This window comes from Macrosteles quadrilineatus, unplaced genomic scaffold, assembly GCF_028750875.1.
Source record: "Macrosteles quadrilineatus isolate MER2022 unplaced genomic scaffold, UCM_ALF_1.0 Scaffold_1__1_contigs__length_201487025, whole genome shotgun sequence".
Lineage (NCBI taxonomy): Eukaryota > Metazoa > Arthropoda > Insecta > Hemiptera > Cicadellidae > Macrosteles > Macrosteles quadrilineatus.
The window spans coordinates 66,596,490-66,623,657 of NW_026542594.1; the positions used below are offsets into that span (position 1 = coordinate 66,596,490).

Here is a 27,168-nt window from a genome sequence, read left to right on the forward strand (position 1 = left end):
CCATCATCAATCACATCACTACTAGAGCCACCTACACACTACACAACGATGGCAGTGTTCTGTACAGGTAGCTGGGCTGACGTAGCGGGCATGGTGATGGTAGAGGAAGGGGAAGGCCAGATGTTAGAGTGTTTATACTGAGATAAGACAGGTAGGGTCGCGACCATCATCAATCACATCACTACTAGAGCCACCTACACACTACACAACGATGGCAGTGTTCTGTATAGGTAGCTGGGCTGACGTAGCGAGCATGGTGATGGTAGAGGAAGGGGAAGGCCAGATGTTAGAGTGTTTATACTGAGATAAGACAGGTAGGGTCGCGACCATCATCAATCACATCACTACTAGAGCCACCTACACACTACACAACGATGGCAGTGTTCTGTATAGGTAGCTGGGCTGACGTAGCGGGCATGGTGATGGTAGAGGAAGGGTAAGGCCAGATGTTAGAGTGTTTATACTGAGATAAGACAGGTAGGGTCGCGACCATCATCAATCACATCACTACTAGAGCCACCTACACACTACACAACGATGGCAGTGTTCTGTATAGGTAGCTGGGCTGACGTAGCGGGCATGGTGATGGTAGAGGAAGGGGAAGGCCAGATGTTAGAGTGTTTATACTGAGATAAGACAGGTAGGGTCGCCACCATCATCAATCACATCACTACTAGAGCCACCTACACACTACACAACGATGGCAGTGTTCTGTACAGGTAGCTGGGCTGACGTAGCGAGCATGGTGATGGTAGAGGAAGGGTAAGGCCAGATGTTAGAGTGTTTATACTGAGATAAGACAGGTAGGGTCGCGACCATCATCAATCACATCACTACTAGAGCCACCTACACACTACACAACGATGGCAGTGTTCTGTACAGGTAGCTGGGCTGACGTAGCGAGCATGGTGATGGTAGAGGAAGGGGAAGGCCAGATGTTAGAGTGTTTATACTGAGATAAGACAGGTAGGGTCGCCACCATCATCAATCACATCACTACTAGAGCCACCTACACACTACACAACGATGGCAGTGTTCTGTACAGGTAGCTGGGCTGACGTAGCGGGCATGGTGATGGTAGAGGAAGGGGAAGGCCAGATGTTAGAGTGTTTATACTGAGATAAGACAGGTAGGGTCGCCACCATCATCAATCACATCACTACTAGAGCCACCTACACACTACACAACGATGGCAGTGTTCTGTATAGGTAGCTGGGCTGACGTAGCGGGCATGGTGATGGTAGAGGAAGGGGAAGGCCAGATGTTAGAGTGTTTATACTGAGATAAGACAGGTAGGGTCGCCACCATCATCAATCACATCACTACTAGAGCCACCTACACACTACACAACGATGGCAGTGTTCTGTACAGGTAGCTGGGCTGACGTAGCGGGCATGGTGATGGTAGAGCAAGGGGAAGGTCAGATGTTAGAGTGTTTATACTGAGATAAGACAGGTAGGGTCGCCACCATCATCAATCACATCACTACTAGAGCCACCTACACACTACACAACGATGGCAGTGTTCTGTACAGGTAGATGGGCTGACGTAGCGAGCATGGTGATGGTAGAGGAAGGGTAAGGCCAGATGTTAGAGTGTTTATACTGAGATAAGACAGGTAGGGTCGCGATCATCATCAATCACATCACTACTAGAGCCACCTACACACTACACAACGATGGCAGCGCGACCATCATCAATCACATCACTACTAGAGCCACCTACACACTACACAACGATGACAGTGTTCTGAAGCCAGCTTGAAAAGTTACAAAACTACGGTAGCACTCCACTAATTTGTGAAAATTAACTCCATAAAACTCCATTCCATAAAATCATTCACTTATTATTAATGAAAAGGCATTCTTTCGAGGGCGCTACCATTTTACACCACGTTCACGTTTGCAGCAGAGTTTACCGCGAACCCTACACACGATAAACTTAAATTGTAGAGAAATAAAATACAAAAACTGATTCCTATCCATTTTTTGTGGGTGAGTTGAAAGAGTATTTTATAATCAATTGATGGAGTTGAAATTAGTTTGAAAAATTTAGCAAAGGGAAGACCGTTTTGTAGCGGAGATTTGACGATAGCTCATAGCCTACATCAACTCGGCTTCCGATAGTGACGACACACATAGGAACTTTACACTCTCGGACTTGATATCCAGGATAACACTTCATATTGTCATTGGTTCTAGTCGGCTAGTAGATTTAGATATGTTGCCGTATACTCACAAAGGAAATGTGTCAAATGGCGATCTTGGAGGTTTCGTTGACTAAAAATTGCATTTACTCTTTACTTTAAGCGTCCTGCAACTAAGAAAACTAAACTCTCGCTTGACATTAACTCCGTGACGGTGCTGTAGTAAGTGTATAGTAGTTAGCAAGGTCAGCAGGTGGCTCTGTAGGCTGTAGAGGGGAGCCGAGCAGGTGGACGCGTTTGTTTACGCCCTAATCTCGTCTGGGCGCTGGGCCTCCCTCACCCCTACGTCACTATCTCGCCTTATGTCCCACTAAAACTAAAATAAGACAGGACCGTTCCAGCCTCTGATAGTTCTAAACATATAACACGATACGGCCAATGGGCGGATAACATAAGCTGATATAACGCCCAAACACGAAAAACCTAGTTACAGTACTGTATAGAGTGTAAATTTAACTATGATAAATATGGAACGTTTATACCAAAAACATAGGTAGTCTTTAATCAGTTCTAAACATATAACACGATACGGCCAATGGGCGGATAACATAAGCTGATATAACGCCCAAACACGAAAAACCTAGTTACAGTACTGTATAGAGTGTAAATTTAACCATGATAAATATGGAACGTTTATACCAAAAACATAGGTAGTCTTTAATCAGTTCTAAACATATAACACGATACGGCCAATGGGCGGATAACATCTTACTAATATTATAAATAATGTGAAAGTTTGTGTGTTTGTTTGTTTGTTTGTTTGTTTGAAGTTCAATCACGCATAAACCACTGGGCGGATTGGGCTGAAATTTGGCATGATGATAGCTTACATTCCCAATTAACATATAGGCATGTTCTTATCTCAAAAATCCTTTCGGGCTCCGCCCCCAATTCCCCATGTTTTAAACCTTATGAGTATCCATATTTAAAGGGAATTAAAGAATTTAGTCGGCTGTTTCAACTAAAAAAGTTGGTTCTATGATAAATATGGAACGTTTATACAGAAAACATAGGTAATCTTTAATCAGACCGTCAGAAGAGATCCAAATCCCACAAAAACTCAAATAAGAAGAAGGTCCCTTAGTTGATATTGGCTGTATGGGCTATTAATTGACAGCTGTGCCTATTTGGCTTAAAAATAACTGACCTACATTCGTATAGTCGCCATTTCAGAATAAAGTAATTAAAATTATTAAAGGCAACGAGCCACGCTTGAGCGTTTCTGATAACAATCAAACAAATCACTATGTTTTAGATAAATCGCGTTAGCCCGTGAAGTGACGGCCCCAGGTGTGCTGTAGTCATCTTTTGTACTCTATTTACGGTGATTAGGCATTTCAGGCACCTCTCTTTGTCACTAAACAGGTGTTGGAACTGAGCTTGGGACACCGGATATTCCCTCATCCAGTTCTCATTTATAGTCTAAATAGTGTTTACAAGTTAGTAGTTTACAATATCGAATATTTGAAATAAATATACTTTTACTATGACGTTATCATTAGGCCTAGGAGGAAATATTTTAAAATCAAAATCGAGCGTTCTCTTCCATCTACATTATTTTAAGATAATTTGGTAAAACTACATTTATTGTTGATACGATCTATTATTATTACATTTTAACCCATTATTTTGTCCATTATTACATAACAGTGGCAGTGAGACTTTTCAATAGACTCCCAATTGAAGTAAAGCAGGCGAACAATGTCCAGTTTAAAAGATTGGTAAGGGAGAGACTCCTGGTGGACCCCCTATTTGACGTAGAAAAAAAAAAAATTTATGAGGGAACCTTGGAGAGGAGCCATCCACAATCCAAGATAGCCTAGACATGAATTGACACAACCTATCCAGATCATCTGGTTATCGGCGACGCAGTGGTAATTAAGTAGGTAATTAACATATTGATTTTCCTACGATTTATTCTTGGTAAAAAATACCCCCGCCGCAGCAAACCTGCAGACTAAGCGAATTTCCATTTGCCTGATTGGATTTACACTAAAATGTCTACTTAAAAATATCACATTTATACCCTATTTAAATAGAATCAGTTTAACACATACTTAGGTTTGCTGCAACAGGAAGGGTAAAAGTGTTTTTTCTATGTAAAATGTTAATAGTTAGTAAGAAATAAAAACATTTTCCAAATTTGGGCAAAAAATGTTAATAAACAAGCAAACTACAACAGTATACTTATTCTCCATAAGAATAATGGGAATTTTAAATTTAAAATTTTTTGAAATTTTCTCCGTAACCATTAGGTGCATTATAACATTTCAATATACTAAATTATTTGTTTTATTAAGCTCTACAAAATAGTTTGGAAAGAAATTGCAAAATTTTATGTTTTTTGAGTCAAAAGTGGGAAAAACCCATTTTTACCCCATAAAACCCCCCATAAACCCCCGTTCCCATGGTCCGATCATGCTGGTTCGCGAACTCGTTCGAATAAACGTAGGTTTACACGTTTGTACCAAATTTAATCAAAATCGGATCGTTTTTTGCTTGAGTTATCGCGCTAACGGACACATATATAAATATATATATATATATGAATTTGAAAGGATGGTGTTTTTGGCCTCTAGGGACCTCAAAACAAAAAAAAAATCGGTCCCGGGTCCAGGTCTTACCATGTGTACTACGGTAATAGCTTATTCCCTATATGGGAAATTCGCTAAAAACAACAACAACGGCGACAGCTAGGACACACACAGTAATCAAACAATCTAGTCTCAAGCTCAAGAAGCTAGCATAACTTATTTAGAACGGTATAGCCTAGCCTAATTTGTCCTACATCTATACTGGGTGTTCGGTCATAAGTGTTAAATAAAACTATGATAATGGTGATTTAACGATGCCTATTTGAGGTTCCCAACTCAAAAAGGTAAGAGAATAAAAGATAATCAGATTTTTTAAATAACAAAATATTGGTAATTTTTATGAAAAAACTTATCTGTAGGCCTATTAGGCTACTATGTAAAAATGACATTGTTACCGGTAAAATGTTTTAAAAACATGTATGGTCATGTTTTTAAAATCCTCACAAATTTCCAATAAGAATAATACGTACACATTGGGGTGTTGAATAGGATCCTACCATTAAGGGGAGTCCGAGGTCCTATCTTTAGTAATGTTAACTAAATGTCACTTTTCTCAGGAGTTAGAACAGGTAGGATAGTGAAACTGGGTATACTTTTATATGAACTAATTAACTTGTGACAGACACAAGATTTTTCATTTAAAATTAAAAATAACTATTTTATGGGTTTTTATACATTTAAAATAATTTGTTTCAAAAATAAAATTTATTATTCTTTTTACATGCTTCTACTAAAGATATGATGAATTCCTTATGTCTGTGTTTAGATTAAGTCACCAAGACTACATGGTAAAAATTTCACAGCGGTATGTATTACCAGTCCTGAAAAAAATGACATTTAATAAAAAAAAAGTAAAGTTGCGGTAATCGGCAAGACAAGCCTCCAAGGGTCTACTAGTTTTACCTTTAAAACGTCACTGCAATGTTATGGAAAATAAATTTTTTATACATTTCTAGGTTAGTAATCAAAAATGTAAGTAGGCCTATACCAATTTTAAGAAGAAATTCTGTGCTATAAAAAGAACATAAGAAGTAAAAATTGAAAAAATTTGACTTTGACTTCCCTTAATCCATTTCTCACTTCACATTATTTAGTCTACCTTGCATGCCTAATCCTCAATCATTGTAAATGCCATCTGTTTGCATATTTTATACATATATATTGTAAAATGATATATGTCACTATGCATCAAGTCGTCAAGACATACAAGACTACAAGACTACAAGATCGCGCCACTCATCCTACACTCACCATTCACTCATATTTGGGTTAAAATACGCACATAGTGGCGTCCCCATCTTAAATATAATTGATAATTGATTGATGATTAATTGATGGCAATAAAAACATAAAATCACTTATTTACACATAAGTTATATAACATACAATTCCCATATAATTAAAACTGAGGCTGTGGACAGGCATACTTCAGCCTTGGCATAATAGAGGGTCTTCAGCGAGTAGTAGGCTTTGTCTTTGAGATACGCTGTAACCATCTTAAGGAGTTTCCTTTTTTCAAGGTGCAGGATGGAGTTATGCAACTTATTATATATTTATGGCTCCATTACTCTGGGTCCTTGACAGCCTAACTCTAGGGACATCTAGTCGGGTACGAAATGTTAGGTTGGGTTAGAGCAGTTTCACGAGTTAGGCTACCGGTATCTTACCTATTTTAAATCTGGTAACTTACTAAGTTTTTGTTTACATGTCATGTGGTTTTATTTGTTTGAACCACTGTATGGACCTTAAATTCATATTCTTTTATTTTTTTTTACACAACTAGGACTCTTTCCGACTAAACCTGATTGCATAGGCCTATACTTATTCAGATTTTGCATAGGCCTACATAAAAACTGTAACTACAGTCCATGAGGCAGGTGAAGGACTCCCCTTACAGCCCTTACACACACATATGGGTCACGCGATGTGGGGTAGGTAAGACCCTGCTGGCGAGTGTAGGCTACGTGCGTTGGTGGAAGGGACGTTAACCCCTCAGAGTCCTTCGCCAACCTCATGGACTATAGATAATAAAAATACATTTTTAATAGGTGAAAATATAGGACCCTATTTAACTTCATAAGTAATTTTATTGATAAGTTAAATTAGTCATATCAATACCCATATTTCAATACCAATACCGGTACCTATATCCTTTCAAACAACAAATGTTATAAAAAACACATTATTAATATATTGCAGGATGATTGTAACGAGGAAATAAGTAAATTGGCTTATCCAGTTTGCTGTCAATTTGCTAGGCCTATTCATCCAGGGCTCCAAAATTATTGTCACATAGCATCAGAAGTCTCCTTGAGGATAAAGACTGTTCTCATTGATAGTTATTTACACAACAAAATCAACACAGGTAATCTAAGCATGAATTCAGATCCACCCAATTTACACATTCAGTAAATCTACAAGAAATAGGTTGATTTAACATACCTTAATCAGTTCAAATCTTGATGAAACACCAAATCAGGTATGGTGGACATAACCAAAGCCACAGTTGAACGCTGACGATCTTCCAATAAGATAAATGAAACGCTAAATAAAATATTATAATAATGAGTTTACAAATTATTGAAAGTTTTATTATCCCTACTGCAACTCTAAATAAATGGAAAGATTGAAATCAAGATTAGAAGTACCCAGTACCAAACACTAACAATTTATTGTTGACAAACAATTCTGGACAAGACAGGAAAAATAAGGCGGGTGAAAAGCAGAATAGCGTCACTTGTCAGGGACACCAACATTGAAGGTTTTTAAATATATTAGAAGCATCAAACGGTACAGTATTTTATGTATTTTCCCAGTGACAAGAACTTGAATATTTAATTATTAAATTTAGTTACCTTAAGCCTTTGTCCTTGCAGGATGAAGTTATATTTCTCCAATTAAAAACGTATAATATTATGTTGCATAGCTATTGCAAAAATGAAATAATACAAATAATAGGTGTTCATGCTTTTTCCTACAGTCACCCGACAAAGTTGGCTTCCTTGTACTGTTTATAGTACAGAAAGCTGCATATTTATACTTTTCCTACAGTTACCTAACAATGTACATGTTCTCTCTCTGATTTGAGAAAGCAAAGTGGCCAATTTGCTCACCAGTGCTAATTACATTGTCTCACTCCAGATTTGCAACATGAAGGCACGAAATAGTGAGCGCGTAACTTGCAGACAAGATCGTATGCGCGCGAAATACGTTGGCAGCACTGGCTGTAAATCAGCTGGTCAGCTGTTGTATCATTAAATGTCATATTGAAAATTCACTTCTGAGTAAAAATATGTTACGTTTCTTTACCAATTTATTTGTTTATGGTAACTGTAGGAAAATTATAATGTGCAACTCGGGTGCAAAGTGCAATTGACTCACTCGAGAGAAATACTAGTTGTACAAATAACTATTTTCGTACGGTTTATACTTTGGCGCACATCAGGATTCCAACGAAACAACTTAAAACAGTGTGGTTCTATTATGCACTATATCCGTGTACGCTTGGAAATAGGCTGGCAAAACTTAAAGATAATAATATCATGAGCAGCTGATTGAGTATTATAACTACGATTTAAACTGTCATTTCGTGTCTATAGTTTATGTGCTCTTTTCGGTATTTCTGAACTTTCTGGACTTTTCTTTTAAACGTTTTTAAAACATTCCTACGATTTTAATAAACAAGGAAATACCTTTAAAGCATTTTTTAGGTGCGGAAACCACTGCAAATTACAAAAATATACGGAACTATTTTCTCAAGTCGCGGAGCACATTGCTTGCCGAGGAAAAAATTGCGGAGTGATACGGACGGGGGACTACTTTCTCTAGGGCACCTATTTGTGTTGCCAGCTGAACCTAAAGACGTGTTGTATAGTGTTTGAAAGATTAATTTTGTATATGCTTTTTAGTGACTGTAGGAAAAATATAATGTGTAACACGAATGCAAAAGGCCTTTGCTGCACTCGAGATCATTCCGCACTCGCCTGCGGCTCGTGCGTAAACTTTGCTAACTAGTGTTACACAAATAACTATTGCTTTTTTAGGGAGAGGAGGGAAAATGCTTTTACGCACACAGGTAGCCAGCCTTTATCACAGACTGCTCTATATAAAAATCCTCTACTCTGTTGGACACAGACCTGGAATTGTTTGTCACATTACTTCAAGTCAGGCCAACATGTGACCTAAGCCCTTGAGGGCTCTCGCCGTTTCTGGCATTTAGACTATTTATGACCTACACCACATACCGGTCAAGGTCAAGATTCTTGGCGCGGATAATACCCTTGATGTAATGTGACACACCCAGGTCAAACTGTCCTCACCATCTGTCATCATCGGTATGACCGGATCCACTGACAGCAGTCCTACTAACTGTCGAGCCTCCTGGCGGGGCCTTTCCCAACGCTGGGAGTGGAAAAAGGTATGTTTCATGTCACCGGGAATGCCTGGGCAGTATATGCAATCGGATGACATGGCTTTGCCCATCCTGAACAGGTACGACCGGAAAAAGTCAACAATCGTCAGAAATTGGGTGAGGTATAGAAGTCCACCTCTCCGCACCACCGATTAACCCACCCATGTAGCACAGATGGTTGGGCCAACGTTGGTAAGTTGTGGAGCCACACAGTTGGCCAACGGTAGAAATGTCACCTCTTTAAACTGTTTTCCAGCCAACCTTTGTCCAACAATGGCCCAACCAAAATGATTTCACACAAAATAATAAAGATTTAGTACGAAAAGCATAATTATTAGTTGAGTAAATTGATTAAATAGTTCATAAAAACAAATTTTGAAAAAAAGCTGGAACAAAATTTTTTGGCCCAGACGGGTCTCGAACCCGGGTCCTTCGACTTTTGAGCCTCTTACCTTACCACTGAGCTATCTGTGATTGTTGATACAGAGAGTTTTCAAGTGGTGAAAGAGTAGCCGACAGTTGCAATGGTCGCAATACTTCAAACATTTTTGATACTACACAGTATAATATGATTCTGTTAATCTGTTAAGGCATCATAAGTAGTTATTTTTTTTTTTTGGAGTTAGAGAGGATACTGGTATTTGAATATAGATTAATTAATTACCGTTAGATTATTAATGCTATTATAATTGACTGTTATATGATTAATTACTATTTCCCCTTAAATTGTTGCAAATAAGTTAAAGAATATTAATTTTAAAAATATTTGCATTATTATAATTATTAAAATTCATTGTTGTAGCCCCGGAACTGTAATATGTAAAATATCTGGTTTTACAATACCTTTATCAGTTCCAAAAACTTTTGGAAACTTTTGGAACTGATAAAGGTATTGTAAAACCAGATATTTTATTATAATTATGTTGTGAAAGCTAGACCCAGAGAATGAAAGTCGTGTAAACTCAACTATGGACCATCGTTGGTCCAACAAAAGTATCTTTTGTTGGTCCAACGGAGTGAAAAACGGTTGGACAACGGTTGGCTTGATGTATGATACCCAACAATGCATATTAATGTATTTCATTAACAATGAACCGATGTTGGTCCACAGTTGTAAATATTGGTTGGCCCAACTACGAGATATACAGTTGGACAACGGTTGGTTGGTTGTGGAAGCTCCAACCAACCATCGACCAACTGTCCCACAGTTGGCCAACGTTGGCCCAACCATCTGTGCTACATGGGCAAGGTTTTACTTGCTGTATCAGTCGCTTGGCCCAGCGTCCCCGTGTCTCCCGTTCTCTCCTGTCACTGCTGGTAGGTGCGGGTACATTCCTCTGTTCGGGCCTGGTCCTCCCCACGGCGCTGATAAATTGCCTTTCTCTCCGTCACCAAAAGTTTGACGGGGATGACTCCATAGCAACCACCAGGACGGTGGGTTCGGACACTGTTCGGTAGGCGGATGCTACTCTTAGTGCTGCCTGACGCTGCACTCGGGTGAGCCGCATCATATATACCTCCTTATTGAGTACGTCTGCCCACACCTCCACACCGTACAAGAGTACGGACTGGGCAGAAGGCAGAAGACATTGACATTGGACATTGGCCATCAACTGGTTAAGGATAGGAAACCAAACTAGCGGCCTTGTCCTTGTCCGCCGTACGGAAAATCTGACCCCGCCAGCTAAGCTTGCTGTCTACCATAACCCCAAGGTACCTACTTGGCAGTACGAACGGTCTGGACTTCGACGGTCCCCACCCTCAATGGGGGGCATGATGGTGTCAATCCGTTTTTTGTGTTAATATCACGATCTCATCATCTAATATCATCCATGCGTTTATGGTACGCAAAACTTGGTTCAGATTTAGCTAAGGCAGCTCAGCTACGTGCAGCTATCAATGCTGCAACGTCGTCTGCGTACCCAACCAAAACAGTTTCTTCAGGCATTTCAGACCTCAGAAGGCTGTCATATTAGCTACATTCCAAAGGTCTGGGCCGAGTATGGAACCTTGGGCAGCAGCGGAAGTGACACTCATCATCGGTGTTCATGCTTGTTGATCATTAGTAAAATAATATTAAGAATTCTCGAAGCATTCATAATTCTAGTTAACTGAAACTGTTACTAAATTCTTATACTCTTTCAAAATTATATGTAAGTTACGTACAATATTGACCTTCGTTCTCTCAATTTGTGACTTTCATATATTTTTGATTTCATATATATTATCGATACAGCACAATCATTTTTGATTCTCTTAGGATAACTTCAATAGCTTAACCTAGGTCCTCTTTGAGTCTCTAATTAGTGTAACACCGCATCCTCCAAAGCATAAGCGTGGAGCAAGAGCCAAAGATTAACTTCAGCTTCTATATTTTTGGTGCTTTTCAAGGTTTTCCTCCTCCTCCTATAACCTCTATAGAAATACAAAGTACAATTAATTGGGGAAAGTCCATCTCCTTGTCGGTTTGTTTTTACAAACGAGTTACAACTCATAAAGGAGTAATTGGTTTCTGAACCCAGACAGCACACTTCATCCCAGGGACATCCCATAGTATTCCCATATGTCCTGAGAATGTCCCGGGATATGTACGCTATCCTCAGGATATCCCGCAAAATCCCGGGACGAGTAAGAAATCCACAGGATATCCTACAATATACCGTAATGTCCCGGGATTTGTAAGTTAACCTCAGGATATCCTGTAAAGTCCCGGGATATGTACGAATGCCATAGGATATCCCAGAATGTCCCATGAAATCCCGGGACATGTACAAAATCCACTGGATATCCTGTAATGTCCCGTAATGTCCTGGTAACAAACTGAAGAAAAAAATACTACCACTGATGAAATGTATATCTAAATTTAAATGTTCAACAATGCCAATATATAATAATTTGTTTTTTTCACTAGCGTTTTCAGAAGCTTGGTTTCCATCTTCAGGCTGTGTTTACACTAGTACAAAAAGTAAATATTTACTTTTTTTTTAACTTTATTTAATTTACAATCTGTTCAAGTTGAACAATAAGCAAATGATATAAATAGTAATACAAAAATAACTTGAAGAACATGAGCTAGTGATTGACCACCGTCAACACTAGCAAACAAAGAGAATTTTGATAACACTTAGCCGAATCTGAATGGTAGGTCCAATATCGTATGTCGCTTCAGTCTGTAAATGGTGTTGTGATTGTCCAATAAATTAAGTGCAAGATGATTTGAATGATTTTCCAATTTTATAATGTATTTTTCACTATATTTTGTAATTTCTTCTTTTACTGTTCGAATTTGAAGATCATTGTGAAGTGTTCTGTTGGTAACAAACCAAGGAGCGTTGACAATTTTACGTAATAATTTTGATTGGTAACGTTGAATAATTTCAATGTTTGAGGTACTTGCTGATCCCCAAAGCTGAATACCATAAGTCCAAATTGGTTTTAAAACTGTTTTGTACAGTAACAATTTATTTTGTGTACTGAGTTTTGATTTAGATCCAAGAAGCCAATTAAGTTTAGTTGTTTTTAAATTTAGATGTTGCCTTTTAGTCCAGATATGTGCCTTCCAATTAAGCTTTGCATCTAAGTGCATGCCCAAGTATTTTATTTCCGTTACTTGAGGGAGGTGAATATTGTTCATGGATACTGGAGGACATGTAGCCTGATTTAAGGTAAAAGTAATGTGTGCTGATTTATTTTCATTAATTTTGAACCTCCATGTTTTAAACCAATGAGAAATTTCATCCAAGTAAATTTGCTGTAGATATTTATATGTAAATATTTACTTAATAAATTAATTTTAAACAAAGTTAAAACAGATGATTTAAAGGATATTGGAAAAATAAAAAATAATATTAGAAAAATTAATCTTTTGAATTTTGGATATATTACAGTGTTGTTATTGATGTAATTATTTTCAGTAATTCCGAATTTATAATTGGGCCGTCGTCATTATTTAACAAATAATTTTGGTCTGTTTTTTTTCTAAAAATAAGATTCCCACACATTAAGATGTCGAGGTTTTATAATTTGTTTTAAAAGTTTAAGGTTTCCCAGATTGAAAATATGTCTTGTTAATACTGTAGCTAGCAAGGGCTGACTTAACGTTACTGACATATTACTACCACTGAGTTCAAGAAAACTAGAGTTCTATCATAGTTGTGTGAAATGTGAATTTAATTCTAACTTTAAATTAATAAAACAACCAAAAACTAATTTTAATCATATAACAATCAATTATAACAGTGCTATTCTAATGGTAATTAAATAATCTATATTCAAATACCAGTATCCTCTCCAACTACCAGAAAAACAATTTAACTACTTTAGTCCTAAACAGATTAACAGAATCATATTATAGCCTATACTGGGGTAGTATCAAAAATATTTTAAGTATTGCGACCATTGCAACTGTCGACTACTCTTTCACCACTTGAAAACACCCATAATCATCAAGCGTAGATAGCTCAGGAGGTAAGGTAAGAGGCTCATAAGGCGAAGGGTACCTTCACAGGTTAGGTATAATATAAGAAACAAAATAGCACTATTAATTACTGTAAATTAAGAAATAGGTAGAGGTCAGTTTATGACTAACCCCTCAGGCACTTACTGTCACTGTTTTAGCGGGTCGGACAGTAAAGGCGCTTCAAACGTTCTACTGTCTTCTATCGTTACTTTTGGCTTGTTCTTCTTCAATACACTTCTTTATCGAATAAATCAGTTCACTGGGTATGCTGATTTTCTGGATGGTTTCCTATAGAGTTTTGGTCTTTTTATGCTTTTACCATAGATAAAACATAGTCCCTCAGCTGGGAGGCCTTCTTTTAGGCAACCTTTCATCTAGGTACCATTTCACTTAAATCACATATCAAGTTGGTACCGACAACTCAAATCGGTCAGCTAGGTCCCGGCCCCTCCCTTCTGGGGAAAGGGCGTGGCTTCGCCGTGGTCACGTGTTTCGCGGTGCGGTCGCTTACTCTCTACACTTCTGAAAATTCCCGCGACTTCTTTGAATTACCTCTACTCCACCCAAATTTCAGCCTTCCTTCGTCTCGTTTCGTGTTCTGTTCTGCGTTTCTTCTTCTTCTTCTCTTCTTAGATCTGCTGCTGCTGCTGCTCTAGCTCTGCCTCTAGTGAGTGCCTCTAGTGTCTAGTAAGTTTGAGGTTGGATTTTGGAGAATTTATTGTTTGTCAATTTCAATTGTCATACAAATTTATATTTTAGGTGTGTATTTTCAATTTAGGCCTATAAGTTACAACAACTACTACAGTTTAAAGAACCATTTTTGTCATCACAAAATTGAAAGGTGTAACTTATTGACATGGTCATTAGAATATTAACGTTTCAAGCAAATTCAAATTAGTTTCTGGTAGCCTATAAAATAAATTGGGGGTACAGTTTCCTGGGCTTCGCTAATATCGATTGAAACTATCAAATTGAAAATATTGATTAATAATCGATACTGGTATTTAAAATATATCTATTTTAAAATTAAACTGCACTTTATGCCTTACGTCCTACACTATAATTCGAATAAATATATCGATTAATAAATGGATTATCTCATTTAATATATCAAGTTTGGTTAGTAAAGTTAACCTAACCTAACTTAGCTAACCGAATGAATCGATACATCAAATAGGCCTAGTCTATCCATTAGTTGCATACTGCGCTTTTAGTTGGATTTTTAAACTCATAGAAAATTATGACTAGATTAGTTTTAATATAACTTCCGGTAGGCCTACTAGACTATTGATCGATTTCGAGCAACAAGTGCACTAGTTTTTTTTATATTTTTATTTTTTATAAGATGCTCTGACAAAGTATAAAGTTTTTCGTATGACAGTTTTAGTTTACCAATTGAGTTTTTAGCATTTTATAGCATAGCCTATACGTATTTGATACTCTCAGCAGCTGGAGTAGTGTGATTTTTTCTTTGATTATTGTGGCTTTACGTGACAGGTGGAGGTGGATGGCTATAACTTACAAGGTTACATGGTACACATTAAATTCATAATGATTTGCCTATTCCGGTAGACTGGCTTTTTCGTAGGACTACGCTTCATTGCTCTTTACAATTTTAAGAGATCTATTGTTCAGGGCGTCAATGGGCAACTAACCGAAGTTTATCGCCATTCTACCGCATTATAACCCACCCTACAGGGCCCGGATTTTGTAGGTAGCAAATGCGCAACTAACCTACCGCCAGGGCAACGGCCATCAAAACATTTTTATCTATACTTATTTAATACGCAAGCAGGTTTTTTGTGACAATTACTCCTCCGAAACTACTGAACCGATTGACATGTTTTTGGTGTCATTGGAAAGAGGGTAACGTGAAGCTGTGCAGGAAACTTTCATTTTAGGGAAATAATGAGAGATTGAGGCCCTGGAGCCCTTTAAAGTTTCGTATTTCTCCATAAGGATAACATGGCAGATAATTTTTATTTACAGAAACATATGTTTGTTACTTGAAAATAGTCAAAGTCTACTACAATTTCTGTGTATTATGACTCTTAATGTATACATAGGCCCTACTACATTTCAATCAAGGATTGTGTACCTTAAAGTTTACCCATAATGGATCTTACTACTTTATTTTAATGCTGGGAATAGTAAAATTTAGTGGAGAATAATTTACCATGATTTAGAAAACTTTACTGTAATAATTTATGTATTTAAATCACAAATCTTTGACATTATTAATTCATTTGAAACTAAACAGCTGATCGACAAATCAAACAAATCATCTACTTCATGTGAATAATGTTATTACACAAACATAGTTTTTTAACCAATATCTTGATTCTTTTTTACTTGTGGGTGTATTTTGAGTTTGCAGTTATGAAAGCACCAAGCCAAGTAACTTGTATCTAATTTTCTTTATAAACTATCAGTATTAATGAATTACTACATGAACTTGACAAGTTAGGTAATTATTTGTCAGTATGCCAAGCCAAGGGGAAGAAGAGTGGGTCCTTGAAAACAGACGAAGGCGGAGACACCCATCTAGAAAATCCAACTGCGTGTTTAAATATTGCCAAGACACAGATTAGACTAATAAAAGGGGGCAGTGGTTTTATTGATGAGGAATATTGATACATCAAAAAGGGCCTAATTAATGGCACAAGGCTTCATGTGAATAGAATGGTTAACAACTTAATAGAATGTAAAACTGGAACAAGTGAGTGGGGACATATTTTGATTTCGAGGATAAAAATTAACCGTCTGAAACAAACTTACCAACTTACCTTTTAAAATGGAAAGATGCTAATTTCTGTTACCTTTGGCATTTGCAGCGCTGTTCTTACCCAGACCAATTTCAGTCATGAGCAACTATATTATATCTTGTTTTAAGTAAGGCTACATCTTTTAATAGGATACGCATATTCGTTACGGAAAACTCAGGGTAATCTTCCTGAAGATAACTTTAAGGCTAAAACCGTAGTATTCATGGAAGTGCTTTTGTGATAAAAATATTGTTTTTTTAGTGTTTATTTTTAAAAGTGTGTTTTCTTCAAGCAGCATTTTTATGACCCTCAAAATATGCTACATAGGCCTATTGGTTTGATATGATAAAATGTTTTGTTAAATGTGTTTTAAAAATCTTTAAAAAATAACTACCCTACAACCTTGCTCGCTGCCTATAACATACTTGAACTTGAACACTTATAATTACTAAATATAATACACATACAGCTAGAAAATGACTGGACTGCTTCCCTTTTAAGGCTTTATTATTACTGTATTTAATTTTCGACGTCGAGTCAATATATAATACGATGCATTTGTTTTATAAATTCATATGTTATTTTGCGGGGCATTGAGCCGCACAGGTTCACTAGTATGTGATAATAAACCTTGTAGGTTAGTCTAAACTTAGTTGATACTACTAACAAAATAACTTAGCCATCTTAAAGACATCTAGGTTTAGTATTCATGACCTTATTAATTAATTGCTCTGGACCTTAATATTTGAAAGTTCTCATTAATTACCCAACAAAGCATACAAATAACCCCCTTGTTACAACCAAACAAAGGGGGTTATTTGTAGGTAACACAGTTTAGTTGTAACACAGTTCACATTTCTAACACATATGTACTTATGTGTTACCTGTATTAAAAATGTATTTAGTATAACTATTGATTGTAGGTACTCAAAACGTTTCTGGGAGTACCGTAAACATAAAGATAAGCGGAACCAGGAAGGACGGCCCGCGGCGCAATTTATAAAGAACCTCTTTGCGTTACTAATTACCGTACTCCATTACACACGACTAAAAAATTCTATTTGAAATTGCTTGGTTATATGCTGAAGATCATCTCATTAGCTACAATTTTGTTGCTTGAAGTTTGCTTCTGACAAAAAATATAAAAAATCCTCGCTTAGTAACTTTTTCATGTCAAGTTATGATATTTGTTTAACATTTTTAGTTGTTAAAATTTGAATTACGATTTAAATAAGATTATATTTATACTGTCAGATTCTGGAGTTAATGCAGATTCCGAATATATAACTTTAATTGCAGTCAACCTATTGTATGCACGGCCAGGAGCGTATTAACAATCGCGTGCACGGCTTGAGGAACTGACATATCTGCGTCGAGTCCCCCTTTGTGGTGGGGGAAGGTTGCTGAGACGGCACGCTTTTTATCCCAAATCTCCTATCTACCCGGTGTTCCAGTTGTGTTATATAGTTCGATGGGTTACATGGTACACATTAAATTCATAATGATTTGCCTATTCCGGTAGACTGGCTTTTTCGTAGGACTACGCTTCATTGCTCTTTACAATTTCAAGAGATCTATTGTTCAAGGCGTCAATGGGCAACTAACCTAAGTTTATCGCCATTCTACCGCATTATAACCCACCCTACAGGGCCCGGATTTTGTAGGTAGCAAATGCGCAACTAACCTACCGCCAGGGCAACGGCCATCAAAACATTTTTATATGTGATAATAAACCTTGTAGGTTAGTCTAAACTTAGTTGATACTACTAACAAAATAACTTAGCCATCTTAAAGGCATCAAGTAATTAAGTAGGCCCATTTTATTGGTCGTTGAATAATCACTGATTACTATAGACTTCGTCTGAGACACATTAACTCACGGTATATAGGCTACTTGATCAATAGCGATATAGGCCTATTATCACAGTCACATTTTTTATGCATAGCCTATCAAATATATAGGCTCTATCACGGACGTTAAATTAAATAATAAGTATAGTTGTGCAGTTAAATAGATCAGGGGTAATAGTACTTGTTGTAATATGTAGTTCTACTTCATCAAATCCATTTCAATGCATCAAGCAAAAGAGCTGTAACGAATTGTGGATATTTATAGGGATGCACTGTGGATGCGATGCTCACTGGTGTGGATTAACGTCCGCACTAGTGAGTACTACGACTATCCGCAGTACTATCCTGATAATTAGACCAATTCGTAAATTACAAGGAAAAATGTGGTTCGGATTCCACTATAAACTGTAGGTCCCTTAGTTGCCATTAGCTGTATGGGCTATTAATTAACAGCTGTGTCTAAGGAACATGTCGGCCTTAGTCACTAACAAGACTACAAGATCGCGCCACTCATCCTACACTCATCCTTCACTCATATTTGGGTTAAAATACGCACATAGTGGCGTCCCCATCTTAAATAATTGATAATTGATAAACCCCATGAATAGCCTAGGCTAGTCTAATAATATTTTAAGACATTTTTATTTTATGATATTAAAAACATTAGGCTACACTAAGCTAATGAAATCTTCCCATAAACTTAGCCTACTCGGCTTTTAATTTTTGCTTCGATTTTGACTGCCCTACCCGTCAATGAGGTTAAGGGTATTAGGCCTAACCTATACAAAATCCTGCCTTAATCTGAATGGGAAAACATTATTATTTGCAGATGATACAACAATGCTGTCCAGAACCTTTAGGATTATTACAGTTGTGTGGCATTTGGATCATTGCCGGCCAATCTTAAAGGATCTTAAGCTACGTTTCCATTCCTGAAAATTTGTGCCGGCACAAATCTCCGAATTTGTAGGAATGGAAACATCCTGGCTCAAGTCGCGGCACAAATTTGTGCCCGCCGACTGCGCGACAAAACATGTGCCCGAGCCGCGGGCACATGTGCCTGCATCTCGCGCATGTGCAGGTCCTCCAAACTACCGCATGCTCATAAATGACAGGTAATCATAACCTCAAATTTCGTTGAGTCCGTTGGAGGAAATTTTCAAAGCCACTTTGTACGCGCAAATCTCTCATCAATTGATTAAATGCACCTTCCAATGCTCTTTTAGCCAATAAAACTTCTTATCCACTATCTAGGTAGTTTTCTTCTAAGTTCATTGTATGCACCAGCCATAAATAAAAAAGCAGAGGCTGTTATGTCATCCATGGTGATTTGTAGAACACAATATAATCAAAATCAGCCACCGAACCTCACCGCATCACAATAAAAGAGAACACTGCCTTGTCTGCCAGTTGTAGTCGCGGGACTTGTGCCTGGAATGGAAACGGCATAACAAACTACGTGCGACATGTGCCTCGTCATGATCTCGACATGTGCCTCGACTTGTGCCTGCGACTTGTAGGAATGGAAATGTAGCTTAAGGGTACTCACGGCGTAGTGCTTGATATCCTGACCCTAGAAAAGATGACGTGCAGTCAGTGGTGGATCTAGAACAGTTACAAGGAGGGGGGGACCAGGGTTTCTGAGAGGTTCGGGGGTACCCCCTCCCTCCCCAAAAATTTGTTTAAACTAAGTCTTCAAAAATGGCAGTTTTATACCATTTATTTGCCCTAAGTTAGTGTGACAAATTATTTTACGCAATTTGTATGCACTACTGTATTACATGCAGTCAAAAATATATGACATATATTTCCAAACTGCGACTGCCCCCCCCCTCTGGATCCGCCACTGGGGTGCAGGAGTACTATACCAGAAGAGCACAAAATATAGACTTTTCCTGCTGTCGTCTCAAACGTACCTAGAATAGCTATCCTCGTTCTACTATTAACTACAACTCATAACTGCCTACTCATTTGCAGGAGATGGATGCACCCTCCTTCAGAAGGCGCTGAAAGGAATACTAATTATAGGCCGCTGTACTCCGTAAAAGAACTTAAGGAAGAGCACCCTAGTGAGATAAGTGTATGTCTGCCATATCATCCGTTAAACAGCCAGATTTTTGAAGGTATAGTTTATTGTAAATATTATATATAGAGTTATTTATTAAATCACTTAATAATTTACTAGCTTCTGTGCCCGTTCTTCACAACGGGAAGTTGAACTATACCGCCTAATCCAAACAGTTGTTAAGTAGTCCGAATTTATGAACAAAAGCCACCAAATGTTGGCCTACTGTATAAAAACAATTATGACCAACATTGTAATTGCCCTACTGTTTACGTTAAAATATATCAATAACATAATATTCATTTTCATATTTGAGTTGTTTTGTCTCAAGATCAATTAACCAACTATAAAAGGTATAAAATTACCTCAGTACTGCCAGATTGATCCTGTTTAGTCCTTATAGATTACGGGTTTTAAGGACCTAAGTCCTCATCATGAGATCTTGTACAAGAACATTTAACACTGTAACTTCGAAAGGGTCATCAAGAGTTTAAATGCGAAACTTGGACATATACTATTTACAGTCAGACGTTTTATGAACAAAACGAGTAGGCTTACTGACAAAAACTTACAATGTCCAACCCCAACCTTGTGCGCACAGTTGCAGATGAGGGTCATACTGCGATGCGGAAGATGGTTTGGCAGTGGACTTTGTATAGCTCGGCTTCTTGTTCATCAGCTGTTCTTGTTTTTTTATTAGAGTATCATACAGAGCGTTAGACTGTAAACTGATTTTGTCGTTTAATAATGTGTTAGCTTGAATTTTGATTGTTTTATAAATTTCAAATTCTTTTAAAGCATCCATTCCTGTATATTGCTTTTACAATCAAAATAAACTATGCCATGGCTCGGTCCCCAGGTACTTATTTCAATTCAGGAAATTAAAGCCTTTACAACTATTATTCAACAAAAACTTCTTTGCACTAACTTGATCAGGGAAATATAGGCCTAGACAAAATATAAAAGGTTTAATTTACCTGTTGCTGATCCTGTTAAAACTGTTAACAGGGGCAGGCCAAGACCATAAAGCACTTCATCCAAAAATAAAATTATTGCGCACCCCATACAGTTGTTTTCTTGAAGTTACAAGTTAAGGTGTTCTTCTAGCAAGAAGAATAACTCTTGGTAATGTAGCAAGAGGTTAACATGTGTCTTTAACAAGCAATGAAAGCCCCTCAAAGATCGAGTTTGTGTCGCACGTTTGTAGGCGGAATAAACCAGTTAAAAACTTTTAGTTAAGGGTACCTATGGTAATTTATTGTAAAATAAGACCTTTTTATTTGAAACTACCAACTACACCAACCCGCATAATTTGGCACCCCTGAGTATTTTAAAATTGTGACTTTCTTTACCAAGATTAAAATGTTTGTTTCAGGAAGAAAGATCTAGCCCCAGCTCTGGACAAAAATATTATGGAGAAGGTTGGCCGCTGTACAGGGCAGCTATAGTTATTATTATATGTTGCCTTTTATTGTTATATACTGTTTTTATACTTTACCAATAAACCTTATATTTATCTATAGCAGTTAATTTTGTTAAAATTCTTACCAGTAAACTTCTCTGTAATTTGTAAAGAAAACATGTAAAAATGATTATATATTTTATTTTGATCTTCCAACTATTTTGACAGTTTTATAGATAAAATATTCTTTTTTTTAGATATATTTTTTTATTGTTCTTGTTCGTACATGTCTCAGATAACTATACATAAAGATAAAATTATATTTATATTTATATTATATATGCGAGTGCCAATCTTAAGAAGCAAAGTTAATATATAGCTAGTAAAATAAAATAATTTTGGTGTTTAATGACTAATGAGTGTACTGTAAAAATGAAATAAGTAATTCAAAAGTTGAATCAAAAACTCTATTTAGCCAACCCAATAAAATCACTCAAGAATTTTCCTCTGAATAAATTTTTGAACTTCATAGTCTAGAGGTGTTAGGTTAATGAGACATAAGACTGCTTAAGGGTGTTGCTCAACGTGTAATGAACAAAATTAAATTAAGAAAAACAACAAAAGTAAAGCAAAAGAAAACTTTGAAAAGGCAAAGATCAACAATAATAAGATAAATAAATTTACAACGTTATAATTTACAAGAAAAGAAAATCAATTAAAAATTTAAAAGAATGAGTTACTGACAAACTATATGACTTGTTTGTTTTACAAAACTTTAGTTATATATTTTATTCTTTTTACATACTGTTTATTGTCCCAGAAGCACACGCACCGATACACACACTCCGAAACTCTCGATCTTCTTGGTCCAGTGGCCCGTGGTGAACTCCTCGATTTGTTTCTTCAGGTCCTCCAGCTCCAGCTGAGAGACTCCTCACCCCTCCATTTTCTTCATTAGCCCTTCTCATTGGCTGATTGGGTGTTTGACTTATAGGTTAACGATGTTTCTTGGAAGTCAGCCCTACCGGTCATCGCCTAGCTCACGTCAGCTGGGAAAGGAATTTGTAAATCGATACTCATGCTACTGTTCAACTCTCTTCACACCAACTGGTCGACTATAGTCCTCGCCACCCTAAGTTGAGGCAGCCAAAGGCCGCACTAGATATACGCCGTGCGGCCTTGGGCTGCCTCAACTTAGGGTGGCGAGGACTATAAGTGTAATGTAAACAGAGTATCTGCTTAGATGAGCACCGTGGGTACGGGGTTAATCCCCTTTCTTACAATGTAAATCTATGTTGTAAACTTCTTGACATACGAGAACTACTTTAAGGACAATTTATATAAGGCGTACGCTCATTCTTCCCGTATTGGGGGCCTAAGACATTGAAAAAGGCTGTGCTGGTAAAAGCGACCAGAATACACAGTAAGACCCTAGTTGTTGCCGCACATAAAAATTATACTGGATATATAGCAGGTATGGATACAAAAATCATGGATGCTCAAACAGTGTCTTGCACAGCAGATCATTTTGAGAATGCCAGAGGTCTTGGCACAGATGTGCTGAATGTCTGGCCCAAAGCCCAAACGCACATGGCGAGTCAATAAGAATCTGGGAAATAGTCAATATCCAGAGAATTTTGTTAATGCCAACAATTTTTAACTTATTCTTGGTGGAATCAACCATTATCTTTGGTCAAGTCTTAGCTAAGACATCATTAAGAGACTGAGACGGTGGTGTCATCCTGTAATTCAGCTACTAGGAGGTCACGAGTTGTGGATATTTATAGGCATGTACTGTGGATGTGATACTTCGTGGTTTGAATTAACGCCCTTACTACGACTATCCGCAGTACATCCTGATAATTAGACCAATTTTTTTATACCAAGGAAAAATGTGGTTCGGATTCTACTATAAACTGTAGGTCCCTATAGTTTCCATTAGCCCAAAGTATGGGCTATTAATTGACAGCTGTGTCTAAGGAATATGTCAGCCTTAGTCACTAACAAGGATACAAAATCGTGCCACTCATCCATCCTACACTCAACTCCATGCATACTTGTACTTGGCTTAAAATACCTACTTTGTATGGTTGCCATTTCAAATTAAAGTATTAAGCCTAAGGCAAAATTACTCATAATCATAGAGGGAAGCAACTTTCCACAAACAGATTTATATCGTCAGCGAACTAAGAGATCTTGATAACTCTCTTGATGCCTTTAAAGAATATGTACAACTAAAAAATCTGTAAATTTCTTTTGATGTTTTCATTATAAATATGCAATGCAATACAACAAAGTAACTTTTGAACATTAAAAATAGCTGTTAACAACAAATTTTTCGATAAAACTCTTTACAAAAATCTGAAGGGCAGGTCCAGAATTGATGGCCTCTCAAGTCCGTAAATTGCATCTGTGATGTTGTTTAGTAAGTTCAACGCTAAATGATTATCATAGTTAACTTAACTTATCCAATCAATAGTGTTATTTACTTATGAAGTCAAACGGAACGGGGTGAAGCCCGTGGATAACAGCTAGCTGTCTAGTTGATATAAAACAGGTTTTTGAAAATAAATCGATTGATGCTTTAAATGCAAATGTTAGGCATTTATTTTATGAGTTATTTAACTTTTCATACAACAGATCTATGGAACATAACAATAAATTATTCTCTTTAGCGCTCCTTTAGCGAAGCACGGGTATGGCGGCTAGCTATAGTACGCTCTATTTCGCAACGGGTACACAAGTTCAGAATACATTTAATTGTTTGATGTAATAATTAAGTCAATAGCCCAAAAGTAAACACATCCGATTTATTGTGCATCCTATGTTCAATTGTGTTTTGGATTTTGTCACATAACCTGAAAACCAGTCAAACGGTTACATGGAAATTGTGGGAAATTTCGCTCTACAAGTGCCTGCTGCATCCCTGCATTTATCCCACTGAGCTAGATTTATCCAACAGTGTTGTCATATTGAGGGAGTAACACTAAATTCAGGGGCGTAATCTCGCTGGATAAAATTAAAAGTCTGCAGCAACCCCTATTTCAAATTTTAAAGACAGCTTTGTCTGGAGCTCCGTTCATATATACAGTATTCTACTACTGTATTTAACTTATGGATTTTATTTTGTACCTTTCATATGTGTTATATTTAGCTAATAATCTTAACATATAAAAGTAAAAGCCCTCACTCAAAAGTAATTGCCCTCACTCAATGATTCATTACTAATCCAACTTCCAGACTAGCTAGAACGTTGAAATTTGGTGTACTGATTCTTCAGGCATTAAATAGGAAAACTAAGTAGTTTTTATCCTGATCTGACTTTTGGGTTCCACCCAAGTGGTTCTGGAGTTTCCTTAACCTTTTAAGTATCTATATTATTAAAAGACTTTGTTGGATTTTGTGTGCAGCAAACTGACCCATAAGTTTGAATGTTTATAGGCATATTGGGTATCTATATATTAAATATAGATACCCAATATATTTAATAGGCAAACACGAATTTTGTGACGTATCCGTTTTGAAGCTGCTATGCATCCGATCACCACGTAGATAAATGCTTTCCATTGACCTACCTTTATTGATTGGCATATCACTGACAAATGATCACTATAATGTATCTCAAAACATATATAAGACCTAGAATAATAAAATTTTGCATTGGGACGACAATCCATGTATATGGTGTAGATGTACAAAGTTGGGGGTTTTGCAAAGTTCTAAATTCAAGGGTGGTTTAGGGGATTAAATCTATTTAAGAAGAAATTCGAGTATGCAAGATATTATATTTTGGTCTGTAACTTATAAGCTACAATGCTTGGATCTTAAATCTTATGGAAGATCGGTAGTGTAGAATTAAATTATCCACAACTTTTGTATTTCAAGAGTGTTTTTCTATCTCAAACATATTTCGAGTAAAATAGGTTTACATTCAAATAAACTGTGAAAATTTGCTTGTTCCGCCACCTAAAAACTAGTCAGTGTCCGTACGTTTAACCATATGATTACCAATCTTTTATTTTATTAAATAGCATTATTTATTATATAATAATAATGCATAAATCATTAAAAGCTGTTAAAAACCTATCAAGTGTACTATCGCAAGTATAGCTACCGACATTATTACATTTTAGGAGCTTGCTCCCGTAAACATTTGAAATCTTCTATTCTAAAGCTTCAATTCAGTATAGGTTGTTATCATTAACCGGAACTGCTACACAATTTGTTGTAAAACGGTGATAGTTTTCGTTAAACGTTAATAGAGTCAAATCTTCTTATATTTAAAAATAAATTTAACCGATTTTCATGATTGAGGTCTCAAATTGAAGGTGTGCACAGATTTCACTCTAAGCATCAGCATATATATTGATCTACTGTATTACTCGTCCAAAAAACATATATTTAACTTTTTCGAATTCTTACTTCAATTTAAAAGATGCATTTCACCAGTTATAATTATATAATCCTACATATTTTGGTCTAAGAACCTTCAGTGAAATGCCGGCTTTCCATTTAAGCTATTAATTAGTTATCCAAATCGGACGGACTACAAGCAATAATTGCAATGTGAACAACCAACATATAAATTATTTTTTTATAAGGGTTTTCTATGATTAAAAATCAATAGGTCCACTATTGTTTATGTTTTTTCATGTTTTTGACGCAAAATAGTAAGTTAATTAAAGGTTTTAATTTGAGCTATTTATCGTTTGAATCAGTTAAGATCAAGATACTCAATAAAAATTTATAAATTTGATTATTGCTCGAATATGATTTTCATTTCAACGTTGTAGAGTAGCATGGGCCCTCTAGTAATTATTAAATGTACAGAAGGGACAACAAAATTCAAGAATAATATCAAATCAAGAGCATGCCGAGACAGTAACGGGGAACATTATATATACAGTATATCACTAAATAAAATAATGTTTTTGTGTTACTTTTAATCCTACTTTAGACTATCTGAAATACTTTTCAATAAAGTTAGAGAAAACTAACTGTACCATTGGAAAATTTGGCTTGGAGTATGATTATGAATGAAAGGAGATATGAATACTTTAGTATTTTTGGTAAAAACATCATTCAGTTGTTCCATTTCGGTAGTTCCGTTCCGTAGCGAAGTCAGTGACAACTTCAGCAGGCTTATAGTAAAGAATAAAAGACGAAAAAGTATGTCGGGCGATGCCAACGGCAACCCCGAGCTAGTTAATTAATAAAATCTGACCCGTTAATACTGTAGATTTAGTTACAAGAGAAAGTAGCCTAGCAGTGACCCAGGGGCATGGAGAGAAACAGGTTCGCAAGATGATGGACTTAAGTTCTAACTAGATATTTTATACATATAATTTCCTTCGGCATTTATACTGCCTACTTTGTAGCCGTAAATATCGGAATTACCCACATTACCCTTGTATG

At 36.7% G+C, this 27,168-nt stretch overlaps 1 protein-coding gene and 1 long non-coding RNA gene across 2 annotated transcripts in view; one reads left to right on the plus strand and one right to left on the minus strand.

The window, feature by feature from the left end:
- Positions 1-7,455, minus strand: part of LOC128983457 (caspase-1-like) — a 106,615-nt gene extending 99,160 nt beyond the window's left edge. The window contains exon 1 of the mRNA XM_054402754.1: positions 7,243-7,455. The gene's annotated coding sequence lies outside the window, so the exon portion shown is untranslated. The remainder of the gene's footprint in view (positions 1-7,242) is intronic.
- Positions 7,456-20,032: 12,577 nt separating this feature from the next.
- Positions 20,033-21,873, plus strand: LOC128983458 (uncharacterized). The gene is made up of 2 exons (XR_008489851.1): positions 20,033-20,409; positions 21,727-21,873. It is a non-coding gene; the product is annotated as an uncharacterized LOC128983458 (long non-coding RNA).
- Positions 21,874-27,168: the final 5,295 nt, after the last annotated feature.